The following is an 11,287-nucleotide window of genomic DNA, read 5'->3' as shown; positions in this document are numbered from 1 at the left end:
GTATACATGTTTACAATTTTTATGATACAAATTTAACGTATTTTTCAAACATGGTCAACATTTAACAAATTCTTTATTAACAATTTTGAAATACTTTTTCAACATTTTTCATATGCTTAATTAATATTTTTATATACATGATCAAATAATTTATCCTATTTTTCTACATGGTAACCATTTTTACTATAAATATTTAATATTTTTTTCAAATGCTTGATTATTTTTTTTAAATACTTGTTTAACATTTTTTGGTACGATTGATTACAATGTTTTAAATACATGATCCGTTTTTTCATACACATTCTTTTCTTCCATACATTTTTCATACGTGATAATAGTTTCTCTATACGCATTTCACATTTTTCGAATGCTTGGTTAACATTTTTCAACTGCTTATTTTAGAGTGTTTCTTGTAATTTATACATACTAGCTAAATACCCGTGTGTTGCCACGGACCATCAATTTTACTTGTTGCTCACCATCCTTACTGCACGCCTACACAGATCCAACCTCGCGAGTTGTCTCGCCGCCATCGCGGACACGTGATCACCCCCTTGTACTCCTTCGTTGTTTGACCATATGGTCATAGAATTGCTCTTCCATAGCCCTAACAACCCATCACTGAAAGAGCCCAATCCATGAGAGATATTGGCCTGACATGCTCTTGCTCAAATCTCATATGGCTTGAGAGATATTGGCGTCCAGAAACAATGCTTGTACACTGCCTCATAACAATAAGTTTAGGCATAAAGATATTTTTACGACACAGAGATAGTTGTATAATCATCTTGTAATCCACAAAGCAAGTGTTCTGGTTTTATTTATTTATTTGAATAGTTTGTATTGGCTTATTTTTTATATTACAACAAATATGACCTTGTGCTTAGCTTCCATTTAAGGTGACACCTTACCCTATGTATGCCTGCATCTCATCATGGGCACAAGATAAAAAGAAAAAAGAAATATTAGTAGTACCGTGCACCTTTAGCATAGATTATTACAGAATCAACAAACATGCATATATAGTAAACGGCGAGAAGGTATATTAGAGAATTTTCACCACATCAATAGGCCATGCAAGGTCCACAACAAACAAACAATACTCAGGAATAGAAGAACATTTGCTTAATATTCCCTCTGTTTCAAATTATAAGATGTTCTAGTGTTTTTCTGATTCGGATGTATGTCGACGCATTTTAGTGTGCTTGTTCATTCAGTCCTCTGTGTATGTAGTCCATATTAAAATATCCAAAACATCTTATAATTTACAACGAAGGTACTATAATTTATTTTATATTCATAATCACTACTTTTCTTTTACATGCATGTCCATAAAAATTCTTATTAGTGGCAGACAACCCTGGCCAACCAGTTGCTTTATATTTCAAGATACTTGCACACCAAAACAAAGAAGCTTAGAAAAGGCACATGAAATCTGTAAGAACAAACTGACATGGTACATGATCATTCAGCCAGCAAGCATATCATCATCAGGAGCCCCTCATTTTACAACCTCATCCATCTCCAGTGCAGCCAACAAAGGAATCATCCATGTAAGTGCCATTAGGGCCTAGTTATTATCAATGAAGAAATTCATGACAGATCTTGGTGACCCAATGAAAGACTAAGCTAACAACAGAGCTCTGGTATATTAGCAAGGCCCTAGAAGGCAACTCCTGCACGACCATGTTGGTGCTATCATAGACCCCAACAATTAGTTTCTCACCGTAGGTCCCAGCAAGGATGTGACCACCGAAGATAGTTTTGATTCCTGCAACATTTAGTTAGAATTGATGCACGCAATAACTAAAATAATGGTAGGCATTCTCGGAAAAACAAAACAAAAACCAATTGTAGACCTAAGATATTTCAGTGCAGACAGAAAACTCCAGAACTAACTTGGAAGGAAAGATAACTACCGTATTAGGATAATTTCAGTTAGGGATGTATGTGCACACATGACAATAACTTCATATATATCTGTCGATAATATGAGTTTTAAGAACACAAGTGAGTTGAACACTGCTGAATGCTGATATGCCACAAGACTCCAAAGTCCAAATGCACTGAAGATAAGAGTCTGGAATGTCAATCATAAAAGCCATAATCTATTTTTATGCACAAAAGGTGAATACAATAGAGAATCTTCTACAAAATGGGCGACCTCCACAATCAAGATAAAACTGATTACTCGATGGTAACATTAGAATTGTTTTACATCTTTACCATAAAATTGTGCAACAAACTGTACAACTAAGTGATCCTCCCAATGTTGACAATAATCAACAATTGGTTGAAGTGTTGCAGAAGCAAGGCAATGGCTAGCGACATCTGAGAGTAAGATATCCTACAAGGAACAAGCCGCTAAATCTCAAGAAAGACAACAATCATCGGCAAACTGGAAATGATACTCATAGAGTACTTATAGTTGCCTCGTTGAAGGAACGGGAAGGAAAGGGAGGTGAAGTGTTCGAGCAGAGGAGCCCTGATCCTATGTAGTTGGTATGGATGGCGCAGGTATCTGAGATGATGCCCAAGAGTGAGCTTCTGGCTGTCATTGTCAATTATGTAATAGATATCCACAAGAAAGATGGGGACTGAACTGAAGCAACTGGAACGGCGGGAGGTTCAGAGGTGGATAATCTACAGTCGAGGACGAGGTGATCTTGTTGGCGACCTCGTCCGGATCCCCAATGGCCGGGCACTTCCCGCCTCATGCGGTCCTACCACTCCCGCTCCTGTGTTAGATGGCAGCAAATGCCCTTACGAAAATTGAAGAAGACCATAGCGAACAAACATCAAAAGCTGCTCTCAGTTCTTCTTGACTTCATTACTGTTTTAACTAATGCCTAGAATTCTGTAACAAAAGTATTTACTCCACCTTTCTGTAATGTTGAAGAAGTCTCTGAACCATGCAATATGAGCATCGAAACACAAATAAAAGATGGGTATCAAATTATGGATTTTCACAATTAGAACATGTTAAAACCACACAAAATATTTTCTCTAGTTATGTTCACCAACAAGAAAAGTACATATAGAAGCAAGTTATATCTGGGGATCAAGAACATATGTAAGCATTTACCACTCGACCTGAATATAATGACGTTCTTTTTCTTCCTGTCCTACTTATATCTCAGTGACTCCACTGGAGTAAAGACCTGCCAAACAAATGTTGAATCTGAGAATTCAGCACGACCACAACTAATCAAATGGAATTGGACCAAATCAAACCAGTGTAGGTTCTTGCGAGGGCAGGAATGTACAGGACCTCCTCAACAAGGAGACTCTGCTCGTCGGTTGCCACACTGTCTTGACTTGGAGCTCGCTGTCGGTCGAGTGCGGCATCTCCACAATGTATGGCGTCACCCTCCTTTGATCGGTGACGGCCATCGACATCCATACAACCGTTAGTGCAAAAGGTTAATTCTATCTTTCTTCTGCCCATACAAGAATCTGCAAACAAGTCAATTTTATTCAAAAATCAGCACCTCACTTTTATTCATACAACAACATCATGTCACTTCATTCATGCAACAACAGCAACACAGAGCAGCATTATGACAAGGATGTAAAAAAAGATGAGAGATAGAGGGGATGACAACCTTGCTGCTGGAGGGGGTGAAAATCAGTGTTTATCCTTGCCTTTTTCGAAGAACATGCGGAGTGCGGCGTGGGCGCCGGCACAAAGAGAGGCGGCAGGATGACGTCGACCAATAACTCGAACAAGCTAGCGATTAGCCAGCACTATTGTTGTCTGCCGCAGCGTCCGCACCGAGGCCGTACTCGCTAGAGATGAGTCCGATGTTCGAGATGGAGTAACAGATCGCATCGAGATGGGCGGAGCCACTGACGCAAGCGAGGGCAAGGGTTGATTCGATGGACTCGACCTCGGTGACGCGGCTGACGGCATCGTCTATGCATGGGCGGTGCTCGAGTGCTAGGAGCGTGGGCGCCGGAGTCGCCGGCGTCGGCGCCTATGCCGGCACGGCGGGGACATCGATTGTGAGGGAGGAGGAGGAGAAGTCGGGCCACAGTCATGGGAGGAGGCGGGCGCGTGGTGGAGGAGGACCGAGATCGAGCTCTGGAGAGATATGGGATTGGGAGGAGCGAGGGGTTGGGCATTGGGCGTGGGAGAGATATGGGATTGGGAGGAGCGAGGGGGTTGGGCATTGGGCGTGGGACGTGGGTTCCTGATCGTGGCTTTTTTTTTCTTTTCTTTTATTGTGCGTGGGTAGAGCAGGATTATGAGGAGGACGGGGTGGAGGGAACGAGGCAATCGCGGGATGGAGGGAACGAGGGCATCGCGAGATGGTTTGAGGTCGAACCATCACGACGTTCGATTCTCCTTTAATAATAGAGATATTTCGAATATTTTAAAGTGTAAACAAAAGTAAAAAATGCAAAAACGAAAACAGAAAACGTAAAAAAACAAAACAATGAGGTTGTGGCATTCCGCGCGTATGGGCCGGCCCATATTGCTCTTCCCCATCAGCAAGGGTTCGATAGGTCTCGCTTAATGCGAGACATAGGGGCGCCCATGAACTGGCGCATAAAGCGTCGTGCTCTCCCGTGCGAACAAGTACGCCAGCCCAGATTTGCTCCTTTCCGGTCTTGGGAAGGTTTGTTTTTCTTTTGTTTCTTCTTTTTTTTCTTTCTCTCACAAATTTGTTTTTTGGTTTTATTTTTTCATTTTTATTTTTCTTTGTTTCCTTTTTTATTTTTCTTTAAGTTTTTCATTTTTATGTTTGCCCAAGTTCGCAAGCATTTATCTGAAATCCGGAACATTTTTTTTCAAATGTGCGGACATTTTTTCAAATTGATGAACATTGTGTAACATTCAATTTTTGCTCATCAAATTCAGAATTGTTCATCATATTTTAAAAGTGTTCATGAAACTTTTAAAATATGTTCAACATATTCAGAATTGTTCATCAAATTCAAAAAATATTTTCATATTCACATTTGTTCATCAAATTAAAAAAAATCAATGAACTCAAAAAATGTTCATCATATCTAAAAATGTTCATGAATTTTAAAACAAATATTCGTGATATTCAAAAAATGTTCATCAAGTTCAAAAAATGTTCTCAAATTCAAATTTTGTTTATTAAATTAAAAAAAATGTCCATTGGATTTAAATTGTGTTCATCAACGTGCAGTTTTTTATGCCACACATCATGTTCAAAGTTTTTCCCGTGCGGCGGTGTCCTTTTGCAGCCGAGATCCATCGCAGGATTGAAGTCGAACTCCAACGTCGGTGAAAGAGCATGGTGCCCCCGTGTGTGGTTTTGGCAATTGATGACATTCTCTATGGACTAATGGTTGTCTTGGGTTATATTTGAAGGATTTGTCCATAGGCATTTCTTGGAGTCCATGTGTTGGTTGCAAGGAGTTTATGTGATGACCAAGGTGTTATTCAAGGAATTATCCAAAGATTGATCATAGAGAAGACATGATACAACGTTGATCAAGACTAAGTCAAAGTGTGAATCGTGCCTGCGTGGACTAGTTGCAAAGCTTTGAACGAAGGAGTATGGAGCACGGGCATGACGACGATGGACAGAATTCAGAAGATCACAACCGCTGCAACTCCAGGCCACACGAAAGGCACAAAAACTATGATCGTGCTCACCTCCTGGCACATCTGGTTGGAGCGCAACTCCTGCATTTTCAGAGGAAAACATGCCAACCCGATGCACATTACCGAAGCTTGCAGGCATGGCATGGAGCAGTGGAGGATGGCAGGTGCACGATGCATAGAGCAGCCCTTCGGGGATGTAACGTGAGGAATTCATTTAGGAAATACTTAGCCTGGAGCCTCGCTTCTCTGGGATGCATGGTTGTAATTTTCCCTTTCCCTTTTCACTCACCTGATCGCTTGATCAACATTTTGTCATCTCTCTCCCTGCTAAATCAATAAAAAGCCAGCATTGCTGGACGTTTCAAAAAAAGTATAAATCAAGTAGATCAACACACAAAGCATAGAAGATGTACCGAGAGGGGTCAAGTGATCCCATGGTATGGTAAGCATTGTCCATTATGCTTTGTGCACTAACCCATGGTCTACGTGAGAGTTCTTTGTGGGGTTAGGTTGCGGTGTGCAAGTTCAAGTGGAGCATCACAAAGAGATCATGCTTGAAGCTTGCCATCCATTATGGTGACAATGGAATTGTGAAGATGTGCCAAAGAGTGGCTCGCCCATAGTGGAGTATGGGGGAGAAATCTACTAGTCTTCATTGAGCCAGCACAATCAAGAAAGGTGGTCTAACTTGAGGAGGTCAAGATCGTCATCATCTAGATCAAGTGGACTATGCGCAAGGGCGCAATGCAAAGGTTTTACCTATGTTTTCTATTTTACCAGTCTCATGGTGGTAGTTTAGAGACCGAGTTATAGGATCGATTGCCATACTATCAAGGGGGCTCTTGAGTGAGTAGCTTGATCATATCGTTCATAGAGAGCTCAAACCATTGCATCCTTGCATCATCTTTCTTGGTTCTTGTTTGTTGTTTCTGTTTGTGAGTTTTAGAGCTTATGGTCATCTTCATGGAAAGCTCGAGTTCATTGAAAATGGAGTTCATGTGCTTCTTCTATGATGTTTTCGATGTGGGGGTTTATGCTAGTTCTTCACTTATGGAGGTTTCACTCCTCTATATCATAGGCATACTCCCCCTGTTGGATAGTATTTGTCGTAATCTATCCAACAAGCTTGAGTTTTCTCAATTCGGAGCTCATTTGCATAAGTTATGGCAGTTTTAGTCTTAGGACATTTTTTCTATGTTGAGGCGGTAGTACCGCTCGGTACCACGGTAGTACCGCTCAGGCAGTACTTCCGCTATGGACTACCGTTGCCACTACCGCTTGGGAAATCCTTTATGTGCAAGTCCATGTTGCCTTTTTCTTTTAGCGGTAGTAGCCCGCTAGTACCGCTTAAGCGGTACTTCCATACTCTACCACCGCGCCTAGTACCGCTTAGGAAATACCTTTGTGCTGGTTTCTGGTTGCCATGTTTGCCTAAGCGGTAGTAGAGCGGTTGTAGGGCGGTAGTACCGCTCCAGTGACACTACCGGCCTCTGTTTTGTGAACTATCGTGTACTGACCCTAGAACTACCGCTTAAGCGGTAGTACCGCCCCCCTGAGCGGTAGTACCGCTTGAGCATGGGCAGAGTGCATAACTGTTGGATTTGGGGAGGCCTATAAAAGGGGGTCTTCTTCCCCATTGCATCAAGATAACAGTCGACTGAAAATAAATAGGTTAGTCGATTTTTTAATGAACCGTCCGATCTATAAGGAACGGGTAGATGGCCTTCGTCTACCTCCTGCCAGTCACTGTTGACGATCTTTCTTGAATCGCCAGCGACCACCGGCCCAGACCCCTGCCTCCGTCGCCCCGCCCTCCCCTCGACCTCACACCACCTCCGTGCTTGGCAGCGCCCCCAGGCCATCCCTTTAATCCCGGCCGACCTCCAGATCGGGCGCCAGTAGCTCTAGGCCCCACACGCCCCTAAGATAAACACCGAGGCACTGCTTCCCTGGCATAATAGGCAGACTAGCGCCTGTTATGCCAGGGAATGCTTCCGTTAATTGGGAATCAACTGACCAGGAATTGAAATTCAGGGGGGCGACGGACCTCTAGCTAAGGTGAAATAGCATATGAGGAGAAACCTTGTGCATCACGAGTTACTAGGAACATCTAATATCAAGAAGAAGCGGTCAACTAGTGTCTTCTGTGAGATGAATACCATGCAAGCAGACATGTAAGATTTGCATGAATAAGAGAAGAGGAGTACCATTTTCGGTTGCCGGTGTGGTCGCCTCCACATGTCGCACCGATCTTCTTCTTTTTGCCGGGGAAACCGATGTTCTGGAGGAGGGTGCAGGCTTGGACGAACCCATGGACAAATTGTTGATTGTGTTGCCATGGCCGTATGTCGGCGGAGGGAAAGCAGATCCGAGGCGGCGAAGGACGGCGTAGAAGGAACAACTCCGGTGCGGTGGAGGGTGGCGAAGTTGGAGCGGCAGCGGTGAGGCGCATGACAGCGTGGTTGAACTGGCTTGGGTACGGACGGCTCAGCCTCGGCTTCAACTACTAGCCATGGAGGGTGTTGCGGTTGAGGTTGCGGTGGACGATGACGTCGGGGTATCGGCTCCGGCGTGATGGAGGAGGGCGACGGTTGATGGGTTGAATGGGGTGGAGGACGGAGGACGCCGGGGTTTCGCCGCTGGTGGAGAGGTAGTTTTTGCACCCACGGAGTACGAATGGGGAATCGGATGGGTGGGCGGGGGGAGGGGGAGAACCATGTTTCGGTCTGGGACGCGCTTATTTTTGTGTTTTTTGAAAAGAAGATGGAACGCACTTGTTTGAAATTTGGGGAAAGTACAAACTTTGCTCCCCTCTTAAATTTCGGACCTACTGCGGGTCGGGGGTAGGATGGTAATCCCAGGTGTCCCAAAAAGTGGGCGGGAGAAATTTCGGCCGCACGCATGTGTGCTTAGGCGGTCATTGTGTATGAATGTTTTTCCGGAGGCGGTTGCGTGGCGTCTAGATGGAGCTACACACCTACCCCGGTTTAGACCTTTGGACATCGGGCCGGTAGGTTTCACGGGTCGGAGTTATTAGAAAAGTAATTTCCTTGTACTACCAAACATTGGTCTCACGCGGTTTCGGGCGAGTAGAGGCTCTTTTGGCGCTTCGTTCGAAATTTTGAAAAACAAGCATTCACGTTTAGAGTACTCTTGAACTTTGAGGATTGGCCTAAATAGACAACGTTAAATTTGACCTTGTATGTTTGAAAACCTCATTAAATTATCTGCTTCTTTTTGAAAATTTGACACTTGAAAATCCTATAACTATGATTATTTTGGAATGGAGGAGCTAAATTGGAATCTATTTTGTACACGACTACATATGCTATTATGTACAAAATCAGAGCAAAGATTGGTGCCCCATAATTTAGCTATGATTTACAAATGCCATGATATCAAATTCAAATAATTGAATGGACTTCATGTTGAATTCAATTTTTTTTAAATCATTTTAAGTTGAATTCAAATGTATGCTAGTTCATAGGTAGCTATTTATAATGTTCATTGTGTAACTTTCATATGTATAATGTGCTTTACACACACAACATGAATATACTCACGTTTATATTCGATTGCTAAAACGATGCATTGTCTGGAGTTCAAAATACTAACTATGTGCATCAATTGTGTCGAATAATAACATAGACATGCTCAAATTCGATAGAATCTAGATGTCTGATGGATCAATGACCGTTCCTTACGCGAATTGCAAATATTATGATCGCATCCTAATATTTGGATACAATTTATATCTTTAATCAATGTGTACAGCAGTCTTGTACGTGTGGTTTCACTCTCCATCGGTGGTCTCTCACACATGCTCACACATTCTCTCTCGAGGTGTCTTTCTCGCACATGCTTTCGATATAACCCTCCCTCCCTCTCGTAACCATTTACGACAGTTTTCACTAACCTTTATCACAAGCACCCTTCCTCTCGCAAGCATATACACGCACAATCCCCATCGACCCTTTCTATATACATAGACCTTCCTACGTGTCTCCTGTACGCACATTATCTTTAGGCCTGTCGCTCGCGCATTGTCTCACACCTCTCTTTCTAATCGACGAGTATGATTCTAGCAGAGCATTCTGTAGGATGCCCCTTAAAGTTAGGTTGGATGAATAGTAATATCAGAGATAAAGGGGTTACCTTAGTCCGAGAACCTAGGGTTACAAATCCTAGCCGGCTTTGTCAGTGGACATAGAGTCCTTCACAATTATGCTATCTTTGTCTTGTACGACTAGTCATTCATGGGTCTCCCTAAATGCATCACGGGCTGACCAATGTGACGCAGGACGAAACCGAACGAAGGGCCTCACCTCGACCAACCGGACTCACGCGGTGACACACCCTCTGCCCCCACGTCTCGTTATCTTCTCACACCCACACATACCAACACAGACACCACACACACAAAAATATTCTCCTGGTGCCTCTATCCACTCCCCCTTGCATATACACACTCAAGGGAATCTCTCGCCATGACGTCATATTCATCTCTCTCTCTCTAGACCACTCTCATTTCTCGTGCTATCTTTCCCACGCCCCCTGTCGGCCCCTCTATCCATGCCTCTCTCGAATACGTAATACACACACATACCTCTCTAGGCCCAGCCAAATGCATCAACTACACATTCACACATGTTACATCACGTACCCCATTGATCTAAAAAGCCCTCTCTTCACGTTTATTTCGCATACAACATTCCTTTTGAATAAAGTGTGGCCAAAAAAATATTTTAGAATTTCTACATATATACAACATTACAAAGTTATATGGAGGAGTATGAACGCTTGCATTGCATGGTGCCCACAATGATATTTATTCCGCACTGTGAATTTGTATATTTTTATACTATATATAAAGTTAGTCATAATAAAGAGAGACGAAGAGCATCTCTCACTCCATCGCATACCCCCCTCTACGCCCCTTTCACGCCCGCACACAAACTATCTCCAGGTCCTCTAAAAGTAAGCCCCCAACACATTCACGCATGTTTCATCTTTCTCTCGTGATATATACAGTGACAATCATTGTATTTGAAGCGAAAGCACGATACGTACATTGGACTTCAGAATCCACTCATTACGGTCACCATTTACGTTTTGTAGTTATTATACAGTCACGGGCTCACTGTACAACTATGTATTTGCTCAAGACACGACTAGTTGACCAGTTAAACGCTCCACGTGGCACCTCTAGTGTTGCCTCACATTATCTCACTACCATCGGGCCCACCTGTTGGCTTGTATCTACTCTACATCTACACTCTTATAAAATACTAGCAAGATGCCCATGCGTTGCACGGAACATCAAGATGCATTTGTATGAGTAGTTTATCTTGTGGGAGAAAATGATGAACAAGGGAAGGCCTTATTTGCAAGTGTGGAGAGGGGTGTGGGTATCTTTTTGCAAAATTGCCATAGTTTCCTTCCTATCTGTCAGATATAGATCGGACAGCCTATATTGCAGGATGGCAGGCCCACGATCATCACCGACTATGCTTTTTATAAGAGTAGGGATAAAATACACTCTTATAAAAACAGAGTTGGTGATGATGGTGTGCCTGCCTTCCTGCAATATAGGCCGTCTGATTTATATCTGACGGATAGGAAAGAAACTATGATAAATTTGCAAAAAGGTACCCACACACCTCTCCACATTTGCAAATAAGGCCTTCCCTCGTTCATCCTTTT

The sequence above is a fragment of the Triticum urartu genome, chromosome 3, assembly GCF_003073215.2.
Source record: "Triticum urartu cultivar G1812 chromosome 3, Tu2.1, whole genome shotgun sequence".
Lineage (NCBI taxonomy): Eukaryota > Viridiplantae > Streptophyta > Magnoliopsida > Poales > Poaceae > Triticum > Triticum urartu.
The sequence above is the reverse complement of the archived record's forward strand: the minus strand, read 5'-3'. Positions refer to the sequence as shown.